At 43.4% G+C, this 26,154-nt stretch overlaps 1 protein-coding gene across 2 annotated transcripts in view; it reads left to right on the top strand.

Annotated features, from left to right (window-relative positions):
- The window catches only part of CDH4 (cadherin 4), an 836,782-nt gene that overhangs the window by 59,098 nt on the left and 751,530 nt on the right, over nucleotides 1–26,154 (top strand). The window lies entirely within an intron of this gene.

Here is a 26,154-nt window from a genome sequence, read left to right as displayed (position 1 = left end):
AAAAGATTAGCAAAGCAGAAGCAACAGGGAGTTATGCGTATTTTCTTTCCCCGGGGGCGAAAAACAGTGGCACGCGTTACCACTGGGAATCAGATAACCATTTTTTGACCTCAGGGAACAGAGATGTAGAAGTGGACGCTCATTTAACTGCGCCAGGATCAAACTGCTTTACTGATAACCTTTTATTGATCCGCTGAGTCTCTGCATCGCACAGCGCCTGGAGCTCCATCAAACGAGATGGCAATGTTTTCTTAAAACGGACACTACATCATTCGAGGTTATCAAAGTTTAATATATGAGCCGAGCGCGGATAGAATTATTGTGATTTGTAAAGATGGAAATTGGAAGTATGGCTCCCGAGGGTTGGCTTTTTTCTTTTTGGGCATCGCTGGAGAAGTGTTCTCTTCCATTATTTCTCTCTCATACGTCTCTTTTTTTTTTTTTTTTTCTGAATTTAAATAGGTAACAGGCCGCTGGTGGAACTGTATGGGAATTGTTTAATTTATAGTGCGTCCTGTGAAAGAGACTTGGGAATTCAGCATTTTAATACAGAACGTTTCGTTTTTCAAAAGTCTTTCAAAACTGTAGAAGCTATTTCAGGATTCTAATTTGGAAAAGCATGGATGGAAAGGCAAATGGAATGGTTTTGGAATCTGGAAGCAGTTAAAATAATGTTTTCTTCCATAAGATAGAAGTAAATGTGCAAATGTTAAAGGAGACCTGTCATGAACAAAATGCATAGTAAGAAGTTCTCTGACAACCAGGGAATAGGGTGACCACGTGTCCCGGATTGCCCGGGACAGTCCCGCATTTTTCCAGGCACATTCATTCCAGGATAATACAGTATCCTGGAATGAAATTGACACAGCCACCCCCTGAACCAATCTGATTCCCCCAAAAAATGCCACCACATCACAGCTTTACTCACTGACAGTACTTGTCCTGGCCTGGATAGCCTGGAGGAGCACAGTCCCACCCCCTGTTTGTGATTGGACACAAAAGGAGGCATTTATGATTTCTCCAATCACTGTGCTGTGATTTGCTACAGCACAAGCTGATTTTTGGGAAGGGAGGGTGTCCCTGAATGGTAGTTTGGAAATGTGGTCACCCTACTGGAGGTGTGCACCTTCCAATGCTGTCCAGTTTCAGCCATATATATTTTGCTGTGTGCCCCCTTCTTTCCCCCCATCCTCATTATATGGCCACACTGTAAATGCAAAAATTCCTTCAGATTTTGCACTTTCCAGGGTTTCAGTAGGACCATTAGAGTAGTAGAGGTGCACCGGAATTAGAATTCCAGTGTCAAAAGCGAAAATCCAGGATGCACTTGGCCACAACTGAAAACAAAATTGACGTTTAAAAAAACAATAAATATACATTATATAGTTGAGTATAAGCTGAGTTTTTCAGCGCTTGGTATGCATTGTCATCCTGATCCTTCAGAAGACAATTTGACAATTAGTCATATCATTTTGATATATATAAGAGGGGTGCAAACAGTCTTGTTGACTCTGAGGAAGAGGCTAGTCCTCGAAACACTTTAGCCTATTGGATCTTCACCTTCTCCTGCCACATTGTTTGATGCACTGTGGATTGGACGATGCCGCACTGTGATGAGCTTGATACATGTGTTATTTTGTGAATATAATAATTGCCACTTTTTTATATTAATAAAGCAATGGTTTTAGGATAATGCACTAGGTCTCTTTCTTTTTGTGGTTCGAGTTGTTCCTGGCTCCCCCTGTCTTAAGAGGTCAGCAAGACGAGATTTATTCATACCAGCCAGGATGGAAGAATAGCCTACTTACATTGTGTGGGCCACTCCTAAGTTCAGGAGATTTTTGTGTTTGTGACTGTTTGTAGTCTTTCCTCATTTTGGTCTTCAGTAGAAGCTCTTGTGTGTTTAGGTTGGCCATAGATGGCTTAAAAAAAGCTACATACTTTCTTAGTTAAATGTATTGCTGAGACAGTGTAATTCTGTTTATATCCATATTTATTACAATCTCAAACACATTTAAAGGGTGAAGATCAAATTTACAGAAAATGTCATCAAGGCTGATGTGTTTTATGATATTTTGTCATAAGTCTTATTTGACAAAAAAAAAAAAAAGATGTCATTGATTCTTTTCGTAGAGAGAGCTGAGCTGACTCACAGCTGAGAGTCTGGCCTTTGGCCTCCATCTTTTTTTTTTCCTCCTACTACTTGACATTTCCTTTTCAGGTGTCACAGTGAATAAGGTGACAATATGAGACGTGGGTTTTCATTTTCTGACCCTGTACAAACATTCAGTGCCAGCATTCTGAAACAGTGAAAAGTGTCCACATTTCATCTGACCGTAGGTTAAATGACCCTCTTCTCTCCTCATCTAGTCATCCCTAAAAGGAAATCTGTAATAGATGCAGTTTTGCCACATGGTTGATGTAGGCAATGTGGTATAAATAGAATTTCATTTTCATGGCATCACGCGATTAAAATGAGTTACCCTTTCTTGGAAATGCAGTCATTGCCTACGAAATGCAGTCATTGCCTGCCCTACGAAATGCAGCCATTGCCTGCCCTACGAAATGCAGTCATTGCCTACGAAATGCCCTTATTGTCTGCCCTACGAAATGCAGTCACTGCCTACGAAATGCACTCATTGTCTGCCCTACAAAATGCAGTCATTGCCTACAAAATGCAGTCATTGTATGCCCTACGAAATGCACTCATTGTCTGCCCTACGAAATGCAGTCATTGCCTATGAAATGCACTCGTTGTCTGCCCTACCAAATGCTGTCATTGCCTACGAAATGCAGTCATTGCCTGCTGTACGAAATGCACTAATTTTCTGCCTTACGAAATGCAGTCACTGCCTACGAAATGCAGTCATTGTCTCCCCTATGAAATGCAGTCATTGCCTATGAAATGCAGTCATTGCCTGCCGTACGAAATGCACTTATTGTCTGCCCTACGAAATGCACTCATTGCCTACGAAATGCACTCATTGTCTGCCCTACGAAATGCATTAATTGCCTATGAAATGCAGTCATTGTCTGCCGTACGAAATGCACTCATTGTCTGCCCTAAGACATGCAGTCATTGCTTACGAAATGCACTCATTGTCTGCCCTACGAAATGCAGTCATTGCCTACGAAATGCAGTCATTGCCTGCCGTACGAAATGCAGTCATTGCCTACGAAAAGCACTCATTGTCTGCCCTACGAAATGCAGTCATTGCCTATGAAAAGCACTCATTGTTTTCCCTACGAAATGCAGTCATTGCCTACGAAATGCAGTCATTGCCTGCCCTACGAAATGCAGTCATTGCCTGCCCTACGAAATGCAGTCATTGCCTGCCCTACGAAATGCAGTCATTGTCTGCCCTACGAAATGCAGTCATTGCCTACGAAATGCCCTTATTGTCTGCCCTACGAAATGTACTCATTGCCTATGAAATGCACTTATTGTCTGCCCTACGAAATGCAGTCATTGCCTATGAAATGCACTCATTGTCTGCCCTACGAAATGCAGTCATTGCCTGCCATACAAAATGCACGCATTGCCTTCGAAATGCACTCATTGTCTGCCCTACGAAATGCAGTCATTGCCTACGAAATGCACTCATTGTCTGCCCTACGAAATGCACTCATTGTCTGCCCTACAAAATGCACTCATTGCCTACGAAAAGCACTCATTGTCTGCCCTACGAAATGCACGTATTGTCTACGAACGGGCATCAGATACTTGAGGGTGCTTGAGGAAATGAACGATCACCAATTTTTTATTTTTCTCCTCCCTCTGCGAGAAACACTGATAGTGTTTAAGAAACTCGTTTACATTCCAGCTAATGAGCTGTAAAGCTGTTTTTCTCCTACAATATACATACATTTTGCTTCAGGGGATGTGTACTCGGTTTCATGAGAACAGAGATCGCGTTTAATAAATTCCTTTTCCACCTGAATAAAGAACTCTTGAATCCTGCTCATAATTATAAAATGGAATGCAAGATGTATGAAGACCCATTAATATAAAGGCCACAAAAAAAAAAAACGCCTAAGGTGCTTCTCTTCTGTATGAGGGAAAGCAGAATGGTTAAGATGTCATACTTCTTATATACAGTATTTCCCATGTGGGCCAATTCTGTTAATGCTACAAAAACAAAGGGTCAAAGTTGACCTGAACCATTTGAGCTTAATGGCAGGGAAGAAAGGCCCAGTTAGAGATATTTCAATGCACTTTATGAAAAATGCACCCGTTTGTATTCCCATCACCTAAGGCAGTGGTTCTCAACCTCAGTCCTCAAGTGGCCCCAGCAGACCGTGTTTGCAGGTTTTCCTTTCCTTTATCTTGCACAGGTACTTTAAGTCAGAGTCAATGGCTTGGTATTTTGGACAGCTATTTTACCTAAGAGAAGTTTCCAAAACATGGCCTGTTGGGGGTATTTGAGGACCGAGGTTGAGAACCACTAGCCTAAGGCACCAGAACAATTATGTTACCTTGTGAATGACTTCAGAGATGAGTGGGCTGAATTTTACGTAGTAGTAACATAAATTATGTATACTTTTTGCTGCGATAATACCATACCTGCCAAGTCATGTCTTCTTAGTTTGAATGGATATGGCAAGTAATGTACTGCATGCAACCATGCAGCCCTAAACCACCAAAACATGGCTGAATGTGCCTTTCAAGAGTTTTCAGGGAAGTATAAAAGTATAACTAAAGGTAAAAAAAAAAATGGTTTTAGATCGAATGGAGAGGGATTAGAGCACCTATTTTTTTGCTGTTTGTGCCCCAGTTCACCCTCTCGGTTCTCCTGTTTACTATTATCTTTGAAAGTTAAAAAAAATCCTAAATTGTAGGTTGTCCCCAGAACAGTAACAGAAGGGATATCTTCCAATGTTCTGGTGACCCAGGGGACCCGAAGGGATTCTGTTAAAGCGGTTGTTTACCCTGAAGATAAAAAACAAACAAACCCAAAAACCTATAAGGCAAAGGCATAATGAGCTAGTATACTTACCTTACTTGCCTTAGAACGAAGCCCCCGCACCGTCTCCCGGTCACCACCAAGGGAGCTGGCATTTTGCCTTAACAATTCTTCTGGGTTCATGGCTCCAACGCTGTGAGTGGCCAGAGCCGCAATGTGCACGGGAGTCTTATTTCCGGCATAGAGTCATATAAATACTGTATATATTTGGAATTAATAAATAAATAAATATTTATTATTTTTGCCAATAACATAGCGTGGGCGCATTTCTGCCAGTAACAGGCTATGTCTTAGAACAAGATGGAGGTGAAGCCTCCATCAATCTACATGTAATATACCGCCCCTATTGTGTTTAATTTGTTAGTGGGCATGGAGAAGGAGGGAGAGATTGGGCTGTCATATACCACTGTGTATACACCCACGTATTTGACTCTATAGTCACATGGGCTGCTCAGATGTGATAAAGAGGATGTGGGGTGAGATATGCCTTGTGTCAATGTAGTGGTGTTTAAGAGAGAAGCTTTTTTGTGGATATGGTGATATATGGGGCTCGTCCATCAGTGGTTATTTCTGTCCACATGGATGAGTTTACCCGTATCGCATATCTGAGAGATAGATCATTTCATAGGGCAGAAGATAGTCCATATCTTTAGTAAGATAGTATTTACTAGCATACCTTCTCTTTTTCTGTTCATGTCATATTTATATGTAGCCAATAGACGGAATGAAGAGAAAGCCGCAATAGTATAATTCCGTTTTATTTAAAAATTGTTAGAAACCAGACGCCAAGTGGCTGCTTACTTTTGTCAGTGCCCCGGACCCGGCACTGAGGCTGGAAAGCGTGTCAATGTTGTGGAGAGATGGTCACTTTGCAGGGGAGGCTGGCGTGCGTTCCATCTCCTACTCTGGAGAGCCAGCGGGACAGGAAGTTGCGTAGCTGTGCGTGACCAGGAAGCTTCCTGATGACGTGATAACGAAACGTACGTCGAGGCGGTAACTGGTCACGCACAGCTACGCAACTTCCGGTCCCGCTGGCTCTCCAAACTAGGAAGTGGAACGCATGCCAGCCTCCCCTGCGAAGGGACCATCTCTCCACAACATTGACACGCTTTCCAGCCTCAGTGCTGGGTCCGGGGCACCGACAAAAGTAAGCAGCCACTTGGTGTCCTGTTTCTAACAAATAAAACGGAATTATACTATTGTGGCTTTCTCTTCATTCCGTATATTGCTATTGGAGTCTGATATGCAGTTATACACCTGCGGTTTGAGCCTATATTGACCTATTTTTGGGCTAAAAGGGTCAACAACATTTGGTAAGGTGCCATCCTTATTCAGAGCACTTTTTTGGGTGATCTCTCACGGTCGGTGAAGGTGGAGCTATTCACAGCGAATTTGAAGGCTAATTACCGTGCACTATCACTATTGGCACTTTACTAAAGGACTTTGTTATAGCCATTTTTACACTAGTGGTATCTACCACATCAATGTTTTGACATAATTGTACTAACTTTGTTGCGGATATAATTTCTGTTATTTTCACACCATTAATTTACACAGCAGGTGATTGATTTATTGGTGCGGTATTTTCACCACTTATCTCAGTATTGCACTGTTATTGGGGTGCAGCTTAAATATTTTTATTTATTAATTATCACTTAAATTTGGCGCAAGATATTTACCTTTTTTCATAAAATGAAGGTAGACTTGTCTTCCAACTGCCTAATCAATGTTGCCTGTGATAAGCTATGTTAGAAATGGCAAAATGCAGAATCTTACAGGAAAGTGTGGAGAGTGAATTATGGAAAATAAGGTTACAAGTGAAGTTTTTCCATTAGGTCTTCCATAGTGCATCCAAGTCACTAAGCTGCCCTTGAGTGCGCTGCTATTAGGCCGTCCAGACGATTGCCTGCTTTTAGCTGACTGATTGGTTGCCACCATGCTCCGGAGTAAAAACGCCATGCTGTTTTTTGCAGACGTCTCGTCAGAAGCGATCGCACATCTCCCTCCGTTGTCGGAGAATTAATGATTTTGCAATTGCAGTCTCTGCAGCGAGGACAAAGCTGTTTTCTCACTGTTCTTTCCAGATGCGGAAATGAAAGGATTACTTCACGGGATTGTAATCCAAATGTCAATGCTACAGCTCATTAGAGGATCCAGAGTCGGCTACAGCACAGAAAACACAGCATTAGGGAAAGTCCTGCTTCCATCTATGGCTTTCTTGTCACACCTTTTACATTGCTTAAAGCAGAACTTCAGTAATTTCTTCATCTTTTCATCTATTAAATCTTCTACCCTTGTTGTTCTAACTTTGGATAGTAAAACATTTTTTTTTCTGCCAGTAAATACATTATACAGCCCACTTCCTGTTTCCTGTCTGGTCATTAGCCTAGGCTTATGACATCATGCAGAGCTTTCTCTCTCTCACTCTTGTGAGAGTTTGCCAGGAAGGGAGGGGGTGAGTCATAAGAGGGCCAATGAGAGCCTATAATGCCTGTAGCTGCACCCATCATTCAGATATCCCCCCCGAAAGTCCAGGACGTCATATGACGTCAAGCGATAGGGAAATAGTTAAAATAAAAATTCCAGTCTATTTCCCATACTTTGTAGACGCTATGGCCCAGATTCACGTACCTGGGCGCATCTTTGTGCGGGCGTAGCGTATCCTATTTATGCTATGCCACCGCAACTTAGACAGGCAAGTGCAGTATTCACAAAGCACTTGCTCCGTAAGTTGCGGCGGCGTAGCGTAAATGGGCCGGCGTAAGCCCGCGTAATTCAAAGTAGGCTGGTAGGGGGCGTGTTGTATGGAAATGAATCGTGACCCCACGTAAATGACGCGCCTAACGAACGGCGCATGCTCAGTATCACGTCAAATTTTATCCCTAAATTACGCCGGCTCAATGCTTAGTCGACGTGAACGTACCCTACGCCCATCCCCATTCACGTCCGACGTTTCCGACGTCCATACCTTAACATGACTTACCCCTGTTTTATGAGGGGTAAAGTTACGCCGGTCGTACGCCTTACGTAAACGGCGTAGCTAAATGCGACGGGCGCAAGTACGTTCGTAAATCGGCGTATCTAGCTCATTTGCATATTCGACGCCGAAATATACCGAAGTGCCCCTAGCGACCAGCGTAATTATGCACCCCAAGATACGAGGGCGTAGGAGACTTACGCCGCTCGTATCTTGGCAACAGTGAGGCGTATCTGATTCTATGAATCAGTCGCGAAGATACGACGGCACACATTCGGACTTACGACGGCGTACGTGGAGATACGCCGTCGTAAGTCCTTTGTGAATCTGGGCCTATAACTTTTGCTAAAAAAAAAATCATATACGCTTATTGGGATGTTTTTTAACAATACAATATTGACCAAAATTTCTGAAGAAATTCTATTTTTTTTATTGGATATGTTTTATAGCAGAACGTAAGAAATATATATATATATATATATATATATATATATATATATATATATATATTTTTCCAAAATTGTCAATTTTTTGTTTGTAACACCAAAAAAAAAAAAAAAAACGCAGTGGTGATCAAATACCACCAAAAAAATATATCTCTATTTGTCGGAAAAGAGGACATACATTTTATTTGGGTACAGCAAAAAATGACTCGTTCAGGAAAGGGGGGTAAATCATCCGGAGGTCAAATGGTTAAAGAAACACTAGATCCAAAGGGGCAGATCCACAGAGATCTTCACCCGCGCAGCGTATCAGAGATACACTACGCCGCCGTACCTTACCTGGCTTTAGTTTGAATCCAGGAAGATTTTGCGCCGTAAGTTACGGCGGCGTAGTCTATCTCTGGCGGCGGAATTCAAATCGGCGATTAGGGGGCGTGTTTCATTTAAATGAAGCACGTCCCCGCGCCGAATGAACTGCGCATGCGCCGTCCCGAAATTTCCCGCCGTGCATTGCGCAAAATGACGTCGCAAGGACGTAATTTTTTTAACATAGTCGTGACTTACATTCCGATTCACGGACGAGTTACGCAAAAAAAAAAAAAATTCAAATTAAAAGCGGGAACGACGGCCATACTTAACATGGCAAATGTAACTATACGCCGCAAAAAACAGCTTTAACTATACTCCGGAAAAAGCCAACTAGAGACGACGTAACAGAATGCGACGGCCGCGCGTACGTTCGTGGATCGTCGTAAATCGCTAATTTGCATACCCGACGCGGAAAACGACGCAAACTCCACCCAGCAGACGCCAAAGTATTGCACCTACGATCCGAAGGCGTACGAAGCCGTACGCCTGTCGGATCTAACCCAGATGCCGTCGTATCTTGGTTTGAGGATTCAAACTAAAGATACAACGCGGGTAATTTGAAAGTACGCCAGCGTACTCTCTCTGTGGATCTGCCCCAAAATCTGCTAGATTTCAGCCTGACAGAAGTGCAGATTTAACCGCCTGCTGTAGCTTTATTTAAATGGAACGTTCTTGATACCCGATTATGTTGGTTTAAAAGCAGCTAATGATAGTGCTGATGGCTTTAGCGTTACTGTATTTGAGTCTCAGATCAGAAACTGATTTTTTTTCTTTTGCCCTTATTAATGTGCACCTTTATATATATGCGACTTGGCAGAGTAGTGGGGAGGGAAGCACACTGGAAATTTTATGAAATTCAACTGGTTTTTCACCACTGATCTAGTTTTTAGACATCCGCAAAAATAATTGAAAGGGTATCTTAATTCAAAATTGATCAATAGGCAGCCAAGCTGATCTCAGACTTTCTCTCGGTCCAGAGCAGAAAAGGGTAAGACACCCAATTATAGAACCTTCTAAAAATATGCCTGGGATTTTTTTTTTTTCCTTCCTTTATCTCTCGGCTTCAGCTCAGACGTGTTGCAGTCAAGGGGTTCTATCCATGGATCATTTAAGTTGTGCGTCTTGCAGAACCTTTTTTTTTTTAAAAAAAAGGTTAGAGTTGAGGCCCGAGGAGTATCAAACGAGACGACGGCTTCAGAGGCTGGGAATGATGAGAGGAGACGGTTTGATGTGTTGGAGTGGAGATAAAAGCTGCATATATCAGGAATCGGAAGCTGAGGCTCAGACAAGAGTCAGAGTTGTGCACAGAGGATAGCGGAGTGATAGATGTATACGTGAACACGTAAGTGACAAGACTGCTTCTGATATTTTCTTGTAGGTGTGGGTCTTGGTGATAATGAAAGCCCTATAGAAATGATGTGATTATTAGAAGTCACAGAGGACATTCATGACCATATACTGTAGTGTAGAGGTCCACAGATGTATTGGACTCCTCGGGAGGCCAGCCTAACACAAATACCAAGAAGAACAACTATCGGCAACAAGTATAGTCCATCAGCGAATGACTTATGCTATTCAGTAAAGCATTGCAACTGTAGTAATATTAGAAGGTCTATGTGATTTTTTGCAATAATTATCGAAAATTGTGTTCATATTCTTGCCAGGCAATTAATAGGGGACGTCAATTTTACTGAATATAAAACAAAGCATAGTAAAAGAACTTACACTTTTTAATGGGTTACCACAGGGTTAGGCAACCTCGGCCCTCCAGCTGTGGTGAAACTACAAATCCCATCATGCCTCTGCCTCTAGGAGTCATGCCTGTGATTGTCAGGGTCTTGCAAAGTCTCATGGGACTTGTAGTTTCACCACAGCTAGAGGGCCGAGGTTGCCTACCCCTGGGTTACCAGAACTTGGTCCCAGACTAAACGCAGGTAACCCTTTGATTGCAAATGGCAACAAAAAACACTGCAAATTCAATTATAGATACACCATGCTTGCACCAGCCTCCTTGTGTTGGCTATACTTTTTATTAAAGTGAAACTGAACTCAAAAAGTGAATATTTGCTATGTTAAAAGGAAAAGGTAAAGTGTTACTAAACCCACAAGAGTAAAATTAGTGTGTATATCAAGCATAGCATGCTTGTTACACTCACTGTGGAACTTAGGGTTAACTAAGGGTTAATCTAAGGGTTAATCATCTGCATTGTGTAAAAGGGATGTTTTATTCTGTATGCACAGATCCTCCCCCTCCTGCACTGTCTAGATAAAGGAAGAAATGGCTCCACATGAATTAAAATCCAAAATGTCCTTTATTGATCACCAAGATTATATCAAAGAACACAAACACACAGGTCTTTTAGACGCATTTCCCACTGTACAGTTGTGCTGTCATTACTGATTTAGCACAACTGTACTGTGTAACGCGTCTAGAAGACCTGTGTGTTGGTGTCCTTTGATGTCATCTTGGTGTAGTGATTAATCACAACTGTACTGTGTGAAACGCGTCTAGAAGACCTGTGTGTTGGTGTCCTTTGATGTCATCTTGGTATAATGATTAAACACAACTGTACTGTGAAACGCGTCTACAAGACCTGTGTGTTGGTGTTCTTTGATGTCATCTTGGTGTAATGATTAAGCACAACTGTAGTGTGTGAAACGCGTCTACAAGACCTGTGTATTGGTGTCCTTTGATGTCATCTTGGTGTAATGATTAAGCACAACTGTACTGTGTGAAACGCGTCTTCAAGACCTGTGTGTTGGTGTCCTTTGATGTCATCTTGGTGTAATGATTAAGCACAACTGTACTGTGAAACGCGTCTACAAGACCTGTGTGTCGGTGTCCTTTGATGTCATCTTGCAGGGCTGCTAATGTAGTAACATGTTACATGCTACACCCTGGTAAAGGTGAACTTATCCTTTAACTAACATACGAATCTACTGCAAATCTCCTCTTCAGCCCATCATGCAATGTTCTAATACTTTGAAGATCAATGCCATTAATAAATATATGTTTTTTAGTGGCTTTAATTTAGTAGGCAGGGGAAGGTAGGTTTCTGAGTGGCCACAATCTATGCCATCTATGGATCAAGCTACTATCCCACCACTTTCTCGAACCCTCTAGGTCAGGGTTTTTCAATCATGAAACCCTAGGGTTCCCCCAGAGGCTACTAGGGGTTCCTTGAGCAATGAACAATTCCTGCTTCTCAGAAGTTCCCACTGACACCATTTATCTGTTTAGCTATCTGTAAAGAGGTAATTCTTCCCAATGACCACAAGTGTAAGGAGCATTCATTCTATTGACCATCACACTAATGTATCTTGGGCTGTAGGTATACCCTATTTTCCGGCGTATAAGACGACTTTCTGGATGCAAAAACATGCATCCAAAGTCGGGGGTCGTCTTATACGCCGGGTACGGTCTCAGTACTCACTTTTTTTTTCAGCGGTGACAGTCTCCTGTGCTGTGAGCGCGAGCGTGAATGATTTCAAAGCCGCGCCTTCTCTTCAGAGTGTTCTGTGATAGGAGGAACACAAATCTTCCCAGCAGCGCCTCTGTTCTGTGTTCCTCCTATCACAGATGCCTTTTTATCCTCGGACGAGATGAGAAGACGTCCGTGATAGGCGGAAAACAGAACAGAGGCGCTGCTGGGAAAATTTGTGTTCCGCCTATCACAGAACACTCTGAAGAGAAGGCGCGGCTTTCAAATCATTGATGCTCGCGTTCGCAGCACGGGAGACTGTCACCGCTGGAAAAAAAGTGAGTGTTTACGGTTATTGCACTGGGGGGCAAGTGATGACACAATGAGAGGCAAGTGAGGGGCAAGTGATGACACAATGAGAGGCAAGTGATGACACAATGAGAGGCAAGTGATGACACAATGAGAGGCAAGTGAGGGGCAAGTGATGACACAATGAGAGGCAATTGAGGGGCAAGTGATGGCACAGTGGGGGCATGTAATGTAATGGCACAGTGAGGAATGTAATGTAATGGCACAGTGAGATTTGAAAAAGCCTGTTTCTGTCAGCGGTTCTGGCTACCCCTCAGCTTCCAGAAAGACTAGTAAGAAGGGGGTAGTCTTATACAGTGTGTATATCCCAAAACCAAAATTTTTCCTGGAAAATTAGGGGGTCGTCTTATACGCCCAGTCGTCTTATACGCCGGAAAATACGGTAGTAATTTTTTACAAGGGTTCCCTCAAACCAAAAAAATTATTTCAAGGGTTCCTCTGTGTTGAAAATGTTGGGAAAGGCTGATCTAGGTTGTGAAAACCTGAATTTATTGCTAGAAAGTTCCAAGTAAAATATCTGAAAATATATATCATTGTGTTATCAGTAGAAGGTTTTCTGCCTAGACTCCCACAGTCTATCCTGTTATAAAAATCATCTCAGTTAATTATTTTATAGGATTACAGAAGCTGTAAGTGGATTTGAACATATTGATCATACAATTCATTAGGCAGTTTGTATAATTAGGAGAGTCAGAGATATTACTATTTTAATGTAATTACTGGAGATGCCTTTTCTGCACTAAGTATTTTCTATCCCCCAGGCTGGTTTGTGCATTATATCCAGCTATCCGTTCATTTTTAAGTTGAAAGCTAAACTCATTTGTGAACACAATTCTAAGATATAATGTTTACATTTTCTTTAGATTAAATCCTTCTTCAAACATGAGCTAAACGATTTTAAAGTGACTAGCATTTACTTTCTGCAGTGTAAAATATTCTTTACAACAATCTTTTTTTTTTTTTAACGTTGCCTCTAGCGTTTGCTCATTGTGGGGCTTTATAAGCCTGATTTTATGTTGTTTATATTCCTTTTATCTCATAATGCTTTCATTGATTCTTTTTCCCAAAATAGTGCATTACAGCTCCAAAAAACAAGGGGAAGTGAAACAGTTTTGAAAACAGAAAATCTCCAATTCCTTATTTAACGCCTTTTTTGGGGAAAAAAGTGGTTTCATGAATTAAAAAATAACAAAGCAGTAAAGAGCCCAATTTTTTTGTAAAATATGAAAGACGATGTTACGCCGAGTAAATGGATACCTAACATGTCATGGTTTAAAATTGCACACACTCATGGAATGGCGCCAAACTTCGTTACTTAAAGATCTCCATAGGCGACCCTTTGAAATTTTTTACAGGTTACCAGTTTAGAGTTACAGAGGAGGTCTAGTGCTCGAATTGTTGCACACGCTCTAAAGCACGCGGCGATACCTCACATATGTGGTTTGAATGACGTTTACATATGTTTGAATGTCTCAATTTCTAGTTATAGAAGAATGTCAAAGTTCAATAAACTATAGCCTACAAAAAAAGTGCAGTTTATGGGTGCCAAATAAATCAAAAAGAAAAGTTAAACTTGACATTCTTAACAAGTTGATCAATTTGTGGATAGCAAATCAACAGGTTTAAGATTTGGTGGAATAAGCATTTTAAACTTTAATAAATTGTTCATTTATTTCCTATCTGACATTTACCGTATTTATCGGCGTATAACACGCACAGGCGTATAACACGCACCCTAACTTTAAGAGGGAAATTTCAGGAAAAAAAACTATTCACAGCCCCTGCGTATAACACGCAGGCACAGTTTACCCTCTATCTTCAGGGTAAAAAAGTGAGCGTTATACGCCAATAAATACAGTATTTACTGCACTGATGTGACCGGTGAAAATGTAAAGCTTCGGGTATAGTGTTTCTTAAAGCGGTAGTTCACCCCCCCCCCCCCGACACATTTTACCATCGAGACAGGCATTGTAGCGCGAGCTACAGTATGCCTGTCCCGATTTTTTTAACCCCGTACTCACCTTGTAGTCGTCCATCGTAGATTTTGGCTCCCGCGGGGAATGGGCATGCCTATGGAGAGGGAGGATGATTGAAGGCCGGCCCTGGCACGTCACTCTCTCCGAAGACAGCCGGAGTAGGTCTCGGCTCTTCACGGCGCCTGCGCACAGGCTATGCGCACGCGTCGTGAAGACCAAGCCTATTTCGGCTATTTCCGGAGAAGCGTGACGCGCCAGAGCCGGCCGTCAATCATCCTCCGTCTCCATAGGCACGCCCATTCCCCGGTATCTTCGATGGACGACTACAAGGTGAGTATGGGGCTAAAAATAACGGGACAGGCATACTGTAGCTCGCGCTACAATGCCTGATTTTAAGGTAAAAGAAAAAAAAAATGTTTTTTTCCCGTCGATAGGGTGAACCCCCGCTTTAAGCAGGAGATAAAACGATTGACCACACTCCAAGGATAAGGAAATTGCTTTATTGGTATAAAAACATCCAACATGAAAAACCATTGAGGTTACTGCATCATGACAGCACAGAGGGGAGCATGGTTGATGCGTTTCACACATGTGTTTGCTATGACTAAGCAAGGCCATATAGAGCTCATAGAGGCAAGCAGTGAGTGTCTTAACCACTTCAGCCCCGGAAGGATTTACCCCCTTCCTGACCAGAGCACTTTTGCGATTCGGCACTGCGTTGCTTTAACTGACAATTGCGCGGTCGTACGACGTTGCACCCAAACAAAATTGACATCCTTTTCCCCCCACAAATATAACTTTCTTTTGGTGGTATTTGATCACCTCTGCGGTTTTTATTTTTTGCACTATAAACAAAGAAAGACCGACCGTTTTGAAAAAAAAAGATATATTTTTAACTTTTTGCTATAATAAATATCCCCCCCCCCCCAAAAAAAAAAAAAAAAAAAAAAATATATATATATATATATATATATATATATATATATATTAAAAAAAAAAATCCTCAGTTTAGGCCGATATGTATTTTTCTACATATTTGTGGTAAAAAAAATAGTATTACGCGTATATTGATTGGTTTGCGCAAAAGTTATAGTATCTACAAATCAGGGGGTAGATTTATGGTATTTTTATTATAATTTTTTTTTTTTTTACTAGTAATGGTGGTGATCTGCGATTTTTTTTTTATCGAGACTTTAACATTATGGCGGACAGATCGGACACTTGACACTATTTTGGGACCATTGTCATTCATACAGCGATCAGTGCTATAGAAATGTACTGATTACTGTGTAAATGACACTGGCAGGGAAGGGGTTAAACACTAGGGGGCGGTCAAGGGGTTAAGTGTGTCCTAGGGAGTGATTCTAACTGTGGGGGGATGGACTACCACTGACATGGCAGCAATCACTGCTCCCAATGGCAGGGAGCAGTAGATCCCTGTCATGTCACTAGGCAGAACAGGGAAATGCCTTGTTTACATAGGCATCTCCCCGTTCTGCCTCTCCGTGTCACAATTGTGGGCCGCCAGAGAACATTGAGTGCGCGGGGTCCGTGGGCACGCTCAAGGAGTACGTGGCGGGGTAGTGCGCCTGCTACACTGCCTCAAGATTATCCATAATTTTGGAGGGTGCCTGGAGATTATCCATAATTTTGGAGGGTGCCTGGAGATTATCCATCATTTTGGAGGGTGCCTGGAGATTATCCATCATTTCTTTATCGTACATCACGGGACACAGAGCGGCATTCATTACTATATGGGTTATATGGAGTACCTTCAGGTGTAGACACTGGCAATCTCAAACAGGAAATGCCCCTCCCTATATAACCCCCTCCCACAGGAGGAGTACCTCAGTTTTTACGCCAGTGTCTTAGGTGTTAGTCATGGTTTAGCTTGCCTCCGCATCCTTGGGATTAGGTGAGCTACCGGTTCTGTCCAAAAAAGCCTCAGCGCTAAAGTGGTCAGTAACCGGACCCCAAACCCTTGGGGTATAGCCCATAATGCTTTTCTTTTTAGAGAGCTGGACCCTGGGCCCAGAACTTAGAAACCTTTGGGTACCTAAAGTTTTCTGTTGCCAGGGTGCTATATGGGCCCAGGACAGTGGATCCTTCATAGGAACCCAGGGCCTGAAGGTCTAGACATCCCCACGGAGATGGGGGAAGATTGGGCCTCTTGCTTGGCAAAGTCCTGCGGCATGGAGCAGGTAAGTGAGGGGAAAACTTGCGGAACTTGGTTCTTAGCAGGTTTTTTTCTGGGGGGTCACAGGGGACATGCCTAAAGTTATGCACTGCATCTGGCAAACTAGTCACATATCATAAAGATAGGATGGCTCTCTATGTATTATTCCCCATAAGATGTGACCTCCCTTGTAGTGTTGGAAAAGCATTGAGTGGGGCCTGTGTTATATAAAAATATATGTGTGTGTCAGAGAGCTTTGCTTACCTGCAGGCCTCCAGGCGATGCTCCATTCAGTCTTCCTCCTCAGAGCCTGCAAGCAGGCAAAACGCTGGCCTCCTCATGGTTCCAGGCTGCAGGCCGCAGTTTGCTGGAACAGAGAGGTCCCTTCCTCCCAAAATCCCCCCCCCTCCCCCTGTCGGGAGGGGCATTTCCTGTTTGAGGTTGCTGGGGGGGAAGGGCGGGTCAGTGGCTTAAAGGAAGGGGCGGCCCTTCCTTGTTTGTTCCATCAATACTTTGGAACTGAGGACATAGACCAGAGTGGCAGCACGGGGCGCCGAGGACACACAGTGGCCAGAAAGGATATTGCAGTCTTCAGAGGACTGTTTTGTCAAGCCTAGAAATAGGCTGTTTCTTTTCCATCTCATAGTTTTTCTTTGCAATACTACTCAGGGGGACAGAATGTTTTTTCTTTCCTGGATTTGAAACAAAAACGAAAAAAAAAAAAAAAAAAAAGTCATCTAGGGGAGAGGAAGCATTTTTTTATCCCCCAAACAGGTGTTTGGACAATTAACTTTTATAGTTCCAAATACCAATAGGTAGCAGGTGTACCTCGGTATTGTACCATGGTATGCCGCTGTTTTCCCTACAGGGAGCCTTGGGGCCATCGGGATCTGGGGCTGGAGCTGACGCGGGTCAGTCCAGCCCTAAGATGGTCACGGAGGAGGTATTACTCACCTCTTTAAAAGAGATGAGAAAAGCATGGGAAAAAAAAAAAAAAAATGATATCCGCAGCTATGCGGGGCAGTAAGCGGAATAGATCTCCGTCGCCCGAGCGCGGACCCTCAGAAGAGGAGGTCCTTTCCTCAGGGGAATTGGACGACCTCTTGGACACGGACCAAGTAGGTTCAGGGATCGAAGACCCGGATACAGAGGAGTCTGGGGCAGTCTCCCTGAGGGAGAGCTGGTGGATTCAAGGATTGTCGGACTTGGTCCATAGGACATTCAACTTGCCAGTACCAGATCTCCAGGTATCGACGGTTTCAGCTTTGGGCTCACTGAGGGCGCCTCAAAGCAATGCTGTGTTTCCGATCCATCCTCTATTAGAGGGAATTTTGTTCCAAGATTGGAACAAGCCAGATAAGATCTTCTTACCACCTAAAAGGTTCTCTGTCCTATATCCTATGGAAGAAAAATTTTCCAAAAGATGGGCTACTCCTGCAGTGGACGCAGCCATCTCATGTGTTAACAGATCGTTAACATGCCCTGTAGAAAACATACAGGTGTTCAAGGATCCAGTTGATAAGCGCTTGGAAGCACTACTTAAGAACTCCTTCACTACTGCAGGGGCAGTAGTACAGCCAGCTGTGGCTGCGATTGGGGTCGCTCAAGCATTATCGGATCAATTTAAGCAGATGCTTAAACTTATTCCGGCCCAGCAGGCAGAAAAATTTTCGGATGTCCCTAAGGCCATATGTTTTACGGTAGACGCAATCAAGGATTCTATCCAGCAAGCGTCACGTTTATCGTTATCCCTTATCCATATGAGAAGACTCTTATGGTTAAAAAGCTGGGAGGCTGAGCCCCCATGCAAGAAGCTCCTGGTAGGGTTCCCCTTCCATGGAGGACGACTCTTCGGAGAAGACCTAGATAAATACATTCAGACCATTTCAAACGGCAAGAGTACTCTCTTGCCAACTAAGAAGAAGGTTCAGGGACCTGCGTTTAAACGACAGTATTCCCCTGGGCAGGGGCCCTCTAATGCCAAGCAGTATCGACGGCCTCCTGCAAAAGCAAACTTCGGCTTCAACAGCAGATCACAAGGACAGGCTGTTAGAGGCAAAAGGCAGTGGTTTCGCAAACCAGCAAAACCAGCCCCCAAGCCAACCTTATGAAGGGGCGCCCCCACCCACGAAGGTGGGGGGAAGGCTGCGACTCTTTTCAGAGATTTGGGAAGCCAGCATTCCCGACGAGTGGGTACGGTCTTCCGTGGCCACAGGCTACAAATTAGATTTCCTAAGGTTTCCTCCTCCTCATTTCCAGAAGTCGAGGATTCCAAACGATCCGGAAAAGGGAGCCGCATTAAGATCGGCATTAGATCATCTACTTTCCCAGGAAGTAATAGTAGAGGTACCAGTCCTGGAACAGGGGCTGGGTTTCTACTCCAACCTATTCATCATCCCAAAATCCAATGGAGATGTCAGGCCAATTTTGGACCTAAGGATGGTAAATGCATATCTAAAGATCCGCTCATTTCGGATGGAATCCGTGCGGTCAGCAGCTGCCACACTCCAGAAGGACGACTTCATGGCGTCCATAGACATAAAGGATGCCTACCTTCATGTTCCAATTTATCAGCCACATCAAAGATATCTACGCTTCATGGTGGCTTCGCGTCACTTCCAATTCGTGGCGCTTCCCTTCGGGTTGGCTACGGCCCCCCGGGTGTTCACGAAGGTCCTAGCTCCAATCCTAGCCAAACTAAGGATCCAAGGGGTCACGATCCTAGCATACCTGGACGACCTCCTAGTCATAGATCACTCGTCTCCCGGCTTGGAGCGAGCAGTGGCCCTCACGGTCCAATACCTCGAGAGGTTCGGCTGGGTCCTAAATCGAGAAAAGTCAGCTTTCCAGCCCACAAAGCAGTTGGAATATCTCGGCATGAGATTAGACACAGAACAACAAGAAGTGTTCCTACCTCTGAGGAAGGTAAAAGCCATCAAGGAATTAATCCTACTGGTTCTAAGCAAGAAAGAACCGACTATTCGCCTATGTATGAGGTTACTAGGCAAGATGGTGGCCACATTCGAGGCGGTACCATACGCCCAGAGCCACACTCGCATCCTACAGGCAGCCATCCTGTCAGCATGGAGCAGAAGGCCACAGGCCTTGGATATCCCGTTGCCGCTCTCATCAAGAGTCCGACAAAGTCTGTGTTGGTGGTTAGACCCTCAGAATCTACTGAAGGGGAGGTCTTTCAGCCCAGTGGCTTGGAAGATAGTGACCACAGACGCCAGCCTGACGGGCTGGGGAGCAATTTTGGATGGTTGCACTCGCCAAGGTACTTGGGCAAAGCCAGAGAAGCAGTTGCCCATCAACATCTTGGAGCTCAGAGCTGCTCGACTAGCCCTCAGGGCTTGGACGTCAAAATTGCAGGGGTTCCCGGTGAGAATTCAATCAGACAATGCCACGGCCGTGGCACACATAAATCACCAAGGGGGAACCAGGAGTCAAACCGCTCAGAGAGAGGTGAGCTTGATTCTTCTATGGGCAGAGGCTCATGTGCCCTGCATATCGGCAATATTCATTCCAGGAGTGGACAACTTTCAGGCGGACTTCTTAAGCCGCCAGACTCTATGGCCGGGGGAATGGTCTCTGCATCCACTAGTCTTTCAAGCACTCTGCCAAAGATGGGGAGTGCCGGACGTGGATATCATGGCATCGAGACTCAACAAGAAACTAGACAGGTTCATGTCCCGCTCAAGGGATCCGATGGCCTGCGGAACCGATGCGTTGGTTTGCCCTTGGCATCAGTTCAAACTTCTTTATGCGTTTCCCCCGCTCCAGTTACTACCCCGCCTGCTGCGCAGGATCCGGGTGGAGCACATACCAGTCATCCTGGTAGCTCCAGCATGGCCCAGAAGGGCATGGTACTCACTAATCTTAAGGATGGTAGTGGGAGACCCTTGGACTCTTCCTCTACGGCCAGACCTGCTATCGCAAGGTCCGATCCTCCACCCTGCCTTACGGCATCTAAATTTGACGGCCTGGAAGCTGAATCCCTGATTCTCAGGGGTAGAGGTCTGTCTCAGAAAGTAATCTCTACCCTAATCAGAGCCAGGAAACCGGTCTCTAGGGTGATTTATTACAGGGTCTGGAAGGCCTATGTAGGCTGGTGTGAGTCCAAGCGATGGCTTTCTCGCAAATTTACCATCGATAGAGTATTAAGTTTTCTCCAGCTAGGAGTGGATAAAGGATTGGCATTAAGCACAATCAAAGGACAGATTTCTGCTCTGTCAGTGTGGTTTCAGCGGCCGCTGGCCACCCACTCGCTGGTTAAGACCTTCCTTCAAGGGGTCTTACGTATTAGACCTCCAGTTAAATCCCCGCTTTGTCCGTGGGATTTAAATCTTGTTCTGTCAAAGTTTACAGAAACAACCGTTTGAGCCGTTGGCTGATATTCCTTTGGTTCTACTGACAAGGAAGTTAGTATTTTTGGTTGCCATAGTTTCCGCAAGAAGAGTTTCGGAGCTGGCAGCCTTATCCTGTAAGGAACCATATCCTGTTTTTCATAAGGACAGGGTCGTTCTCCGCCCTCATCCTTCCTTCCTTCCGAAGGTCATATCCAGTTTTCATTTGAACCAGGATTTGGTATTACCATCCTTCTTCCCTAAACCTACTTCCAGAAAGGAAGGGTTGCTGCATACCTTGGATATTGTCAGGGCCATGAAGGCCTATCTTAAAGCTACAAAGAAGATCCGGAAGACAGATGTGCTGTTCATTCTACCGGATGGGCCCAAGAAGGGGCAGGCAGCTGCAAAGTCCACCATTTCTAGGTGGATTAAGCAATTAATCACTCAGGCCTACGGCTTGAAAGGGTTGCCTCCTCCAGTATCATTAAAGGCTCATTCTACTAGAGCCATGGGCGCCTCCTGGGCAGCACACCACCAGATCTCTATGGCTCAAGTTTGCAAGGCGGCAACCTGGTCTTCTGTCCACACGTTTACAAAATTCTACAAGTTGGACGTAAGAAGGAATACTGATACTGCCTTCGGGCAGGCAGTGCTGCAGGCTGCAGTTTGAGACCCTCGGATTCCGGGGGCTCCTCTTGTTCGAGTTAAATTTAAATTTTTTTATTTTTCTCAACTAAGTTGGATTTATTATGATTTGAGTATATCTCTAAATTAAATCCTTTTGTCTTGGAGATGTTCTCCCTCCCCTCATTGTAAGCATTGCTTTGGGACATCCCATATAGTAATGAATGCCGCTCTGTGTCCCGTGATGTACGATAAAGAAAAAGAGATTTTTAATACAGCTTACCTGTAAAATCTTTTTCTTGGAGTACATCACGGGACACAGAGCTCCCACCCCTCTTTTTTTGAGGACCATTTTGGGAGGCATACTGCTTGCTACAAAACTGAGGTACTCCTCCTGTGGGAGGGGGTTATATAGGGAGGGGCATTTCCTGTTTGAGATTGCCAGTGTCTACACCTGAAGGTACTCCATATAACCCATATAGTAATGAATGCCGCTCTGTGTCCCGTGATGTACTCCAAGAAAAAGATTTTACAGGTAAGCTGTATTAAAAATCTCTTTTTTGGAGGGTGCCTCAAGATTATCCATAATTTAAAGGGTGCCTGGAGATTATCCATAATTTTTGAGGGGGCCTCGAGATTATCCATAATTTTTGAGGGTGCCTGGAGATTATCCATAATTTCGGAGGGTGCCTGGAGATTGTCCATCATTTTGGAGGGTGCCTGGAGATTATCCATAACTTTGGAGGGTGCCTCGAGACTGTCCATAATTTTAAAGGGTGCCCTGACTGAAATAAGGTTGGGAAACACTGCTTTAGAACATTGTTTGTTTATTCACATCCTGGCTATATATGGGTTTGTATGTCACTATGAGCTGTGCATCCAATGAACGCAGCCTTAAAATGTTATGTTTATTTATATATAACTCTATGTGGATTGGAGATGTACCAGCCTCAATTAGGGTGGGTTAAGTGGCCTGTCTCTCTGGCTTTGGACCATGCCATGGGTGAAGTAATTTTAACCTTCGCTGTCCATTTCAGCTTGGGAAGGATCCAAATCTGTCACTTATGTTCTCATGGAAGCCATCATTGCCAAACCTCTCTTTTAAAATGAGAGTTGCCTTGCTTGAGATCTGAAAGCATGTGCTGACCAAAACACTTATGCAGATAAAAGAAATCTGACATTCCTGGTCTGCATGCTTATTCTTGGCTTGTAGCTTAGACAGTGCTAAAGCCTGAATCAAGCAAGGTGGGCGTTTAGCCATGGCACCCCTTTATTTCTCTCACTACTGGTTTTCTTTATGATATAAAAAAAGCCATCTTAGACTGGTTTCTTGCTTGAATGTGTTTTTATGTGACATGAATCGCAAAAGCTGTAAACCTGTGCCTTCAATTGCTGTATCAATGTCAACACTTCACTGGCTTGTATTATCTTGGCTTGCACGTCACCATAATACTGGAGGCTGCTGAGACTCCTTATGCTGTTAAATCACCTGTTGGCTCTGAGTATTTTGGACATCCCTTGCAGCCTCTCTGTAGCCTGAAAGATAAGGGTATGTAAATCAGCCTCTGTTCCTGTGACCCCGGAGATGGAATGAATGAGCATTTGAAGCCTGGCTGTAGCCATCTAAGAAATTACTATGAATACTGTTTTTTTTTTTTTTAAGTTGCATTTTATTTGTTATATATAAATCTGTGTGTCAATTATTTATCTTTTACTGGCTCCACTGACTGTTCCATAAACCCAGCAAGAGAAGGGCAATACAGGCAATGGTCAGAGATTAGGGGTGCAATTGGTGGATACATTCTGCTATGTTATAGAGCTGCACGATTCTGGTCAAAATGAGAATCACAATTCTTTTGCTTAGACTCGAGATCACGATTCTCTCACAATTCTCAAAAACTGAATGCCAGAAACCCCCCCCCCCCTCAAATAAATAAATAAACCTGTGATTTATCTGAAAATATGAATATATAAAAAACAGACCAGTGATATGTCTATAATGTTAAAGACCATATAACTCCTATGAAAAAAGCAGAATCAAACTTTGATTCTGCTTTTTTTATAGGAGTTATATGGTCTTCAACATTATAGACATATCACGGGTCTGTTATTTATACATCAGAAGCAGTACCACCAGCAACCATTGGGTGGCGCATTGATACACACAGTTGTACAGAACTGTGAGAAAGATTAATACATCAGAAGCAGTACCGCCGGCAACCACTGGGTGGCGTATGGATACACACTACAGTTGTACAGAACTGTGAGAGAAGCCCAGGCATCCATCCAGCGGCGCAGGCTGCTGACGTCGGTTCCGATATCGGCGCCATTTGCGTTCCACGCTGGTTACGTGGAACTGGCGGTGACACAGAAGAATCGTGGGTCATCCCGCGGGGAGATCGCGGGTGGGGAGAATCGAGATCGCGATTCTCTCCGAGATTAATCGTGCAGCTCTAAAAAAGGAAGAGCTTCTGTGGGCAGTAGTCCTATAGTCAACTGTTTCCCTGCAATGTTGGTTAACAATAGAGGAAACTGCTAATTAATTCAAATACAAATCCTTTTGGAATTCAACAGTAATAAATATATTTTACAACATTCTTGGACATAAAAATAAATAATACTTTATTGAGTTGGCTTTAGATCAGCTGATATCAGCTGAAAAAAGAGCAAGACAATAAGTCTTTGCATAAGTCCATGTATAATTGAAGACAAAAACAAAAAACTATTATATGAATCGATGACCTGCACCTGAAAATTCCGAAATACCGGACTTAAACTCAAACCATATAAAGAAAAAAAGTGTGCTCTCTTTAAATATCAGCAAATCATCATATAATAAAGTGAACAATCAATAAATATTAGTAAACAGTGAATAACTATAATACCATAAGAAATCCTTAACCACTTAAGGACCGAACCTCTTTCTGAGATTTGTTGTTTACAAGTTAAAAACAGTTTTTAAAATTCTACAGGTTGCATGTTTTGAGTTAGAGGAGGTCTAGGGCTAGAATTATTGCTCTCGCTTTACCGATCGCGGTGATACCTCACATGTGTGGTTTGAACATGACAGATAAGGGAACATGACATTTTTTGTTGATAAGGATTACAGCAGCAGCCATGTTTCTCTTGAAGCAAGCTTACTTTAAAGTTATATGACCATTGTTATAGAGGGAAGGCCAAAATTAGATGTTAAATAGATGCTACTGGCTGTCTACAGATCACCTGAACTCAAAGGATAAGTTTACCATGAAATAAAAATGTAGGATTCCACCTAAACCCTTCACCTGCCCAGCACATGTGCCGAAAAAGCATTTAGTCTTTATGGTTCATTCTCAGGATTTCAAACGTAGCTTGAGACCCTGTAGTTGGTAATTGCTCCCTGTATTCTAAGTAAGTCAAGTGATGTAAACGTAATTTTCCGAATATTAAAGGTATACTGTATGGCTACATTGATGTTTTTGCTGCTGGCAGAGTGTGTTGGGGGGAAGCCTGGATTTTCATTGAAAGGTGTATACGTCCTTTAAAGCGGAGATTCACCCTCAAACTGAACTTTGTATTTATCATTCCTGCAGCCTTAATAAATGCCTAAACCGCTGTCTTTTTTTCCAGATCTGTACGCTTACCTTTATTCAGATGGATTCAGCCTCACTTCCGGGTCTTGTTCCCTGCGGGAGTGGGCGTGTTGCTCCTTTTCCCCGAAGCCTCAAGGCGTTCTGGGAGCTGTGTGCAATGTCTCCTGGGAGTGACGTTTCAACACTCACAGGAGACCATCCGAAATAGCCAGGCGTGTATTCTCGCGCTAGCTCGAGTGTCACGTGACACGGGAAGCGGGCATTGCATTACGGAATCCAGGAAGTGTTTGCTTGTGGGCTTCACAATGCCCACAAGCAAGATGGAAAAGCCCAGGACTATTTTTTAAAACTTGTTCTTTAGGACGAAAACGGAACAGACGGACGTACAAGCGGCTAGCAAGTGAGTGGTACCTTGCAATATATATTACAAAGCATTGCAGATGCTAACACAGATTTCTAATAATGTCCCACTAACAATGTTGATGAAATAAAGATTAAGAGAAAGCTTAAATTAAACAATGTCAGATTTATTCAGCCAAAAACACGCTGCAGTTGCCACTGAAGGACCGGTTCTCTTTGAGGCATCTGACAATTACAGGCTTGATAGTAGAGAATAATCCCATAAGGCATGAATGACTTATCGCTTCCTAGGAATTTGTTAATATTAGAATGTTCATAGCCTAGCCACAGTTCTGCTTTTAGAGAAAACCAACATTAACATTGGTGGAATGAATAAACAGTATGCAGTAGGTAGGTTACTGGTTGGAATCGAACCTCACACCACTAAGTGGGAAGACCACCGTACCCTCAAATGCATTACCATGGAATTGCATGTGGTTCTTTGCCGCTTTGGGGATTGGCTTATACAAAAGTAATTCAAAGCAAATTTTGATCCATTTTGTTTTGATTTACC

Source organism: Rana temporaria, chromosome 12 (genome assembly GCF_905171775.1).
Source record: "Rana temporaria chromosome 12, aRanTem1.1, whole genome shotgun sequence".
NCBI classification, from domain to species: domain Eukaryota; kingdom Metazoa; phylum Chordata; class Amphibia; order Anura; family Ranidae; genus Rana; species Rana temporaria.
The sequence above is the reverse complement of the archived record's forward strand: the minus strand, read 5'-3'. Positions and strand labels throughout refer to the sequence as shown.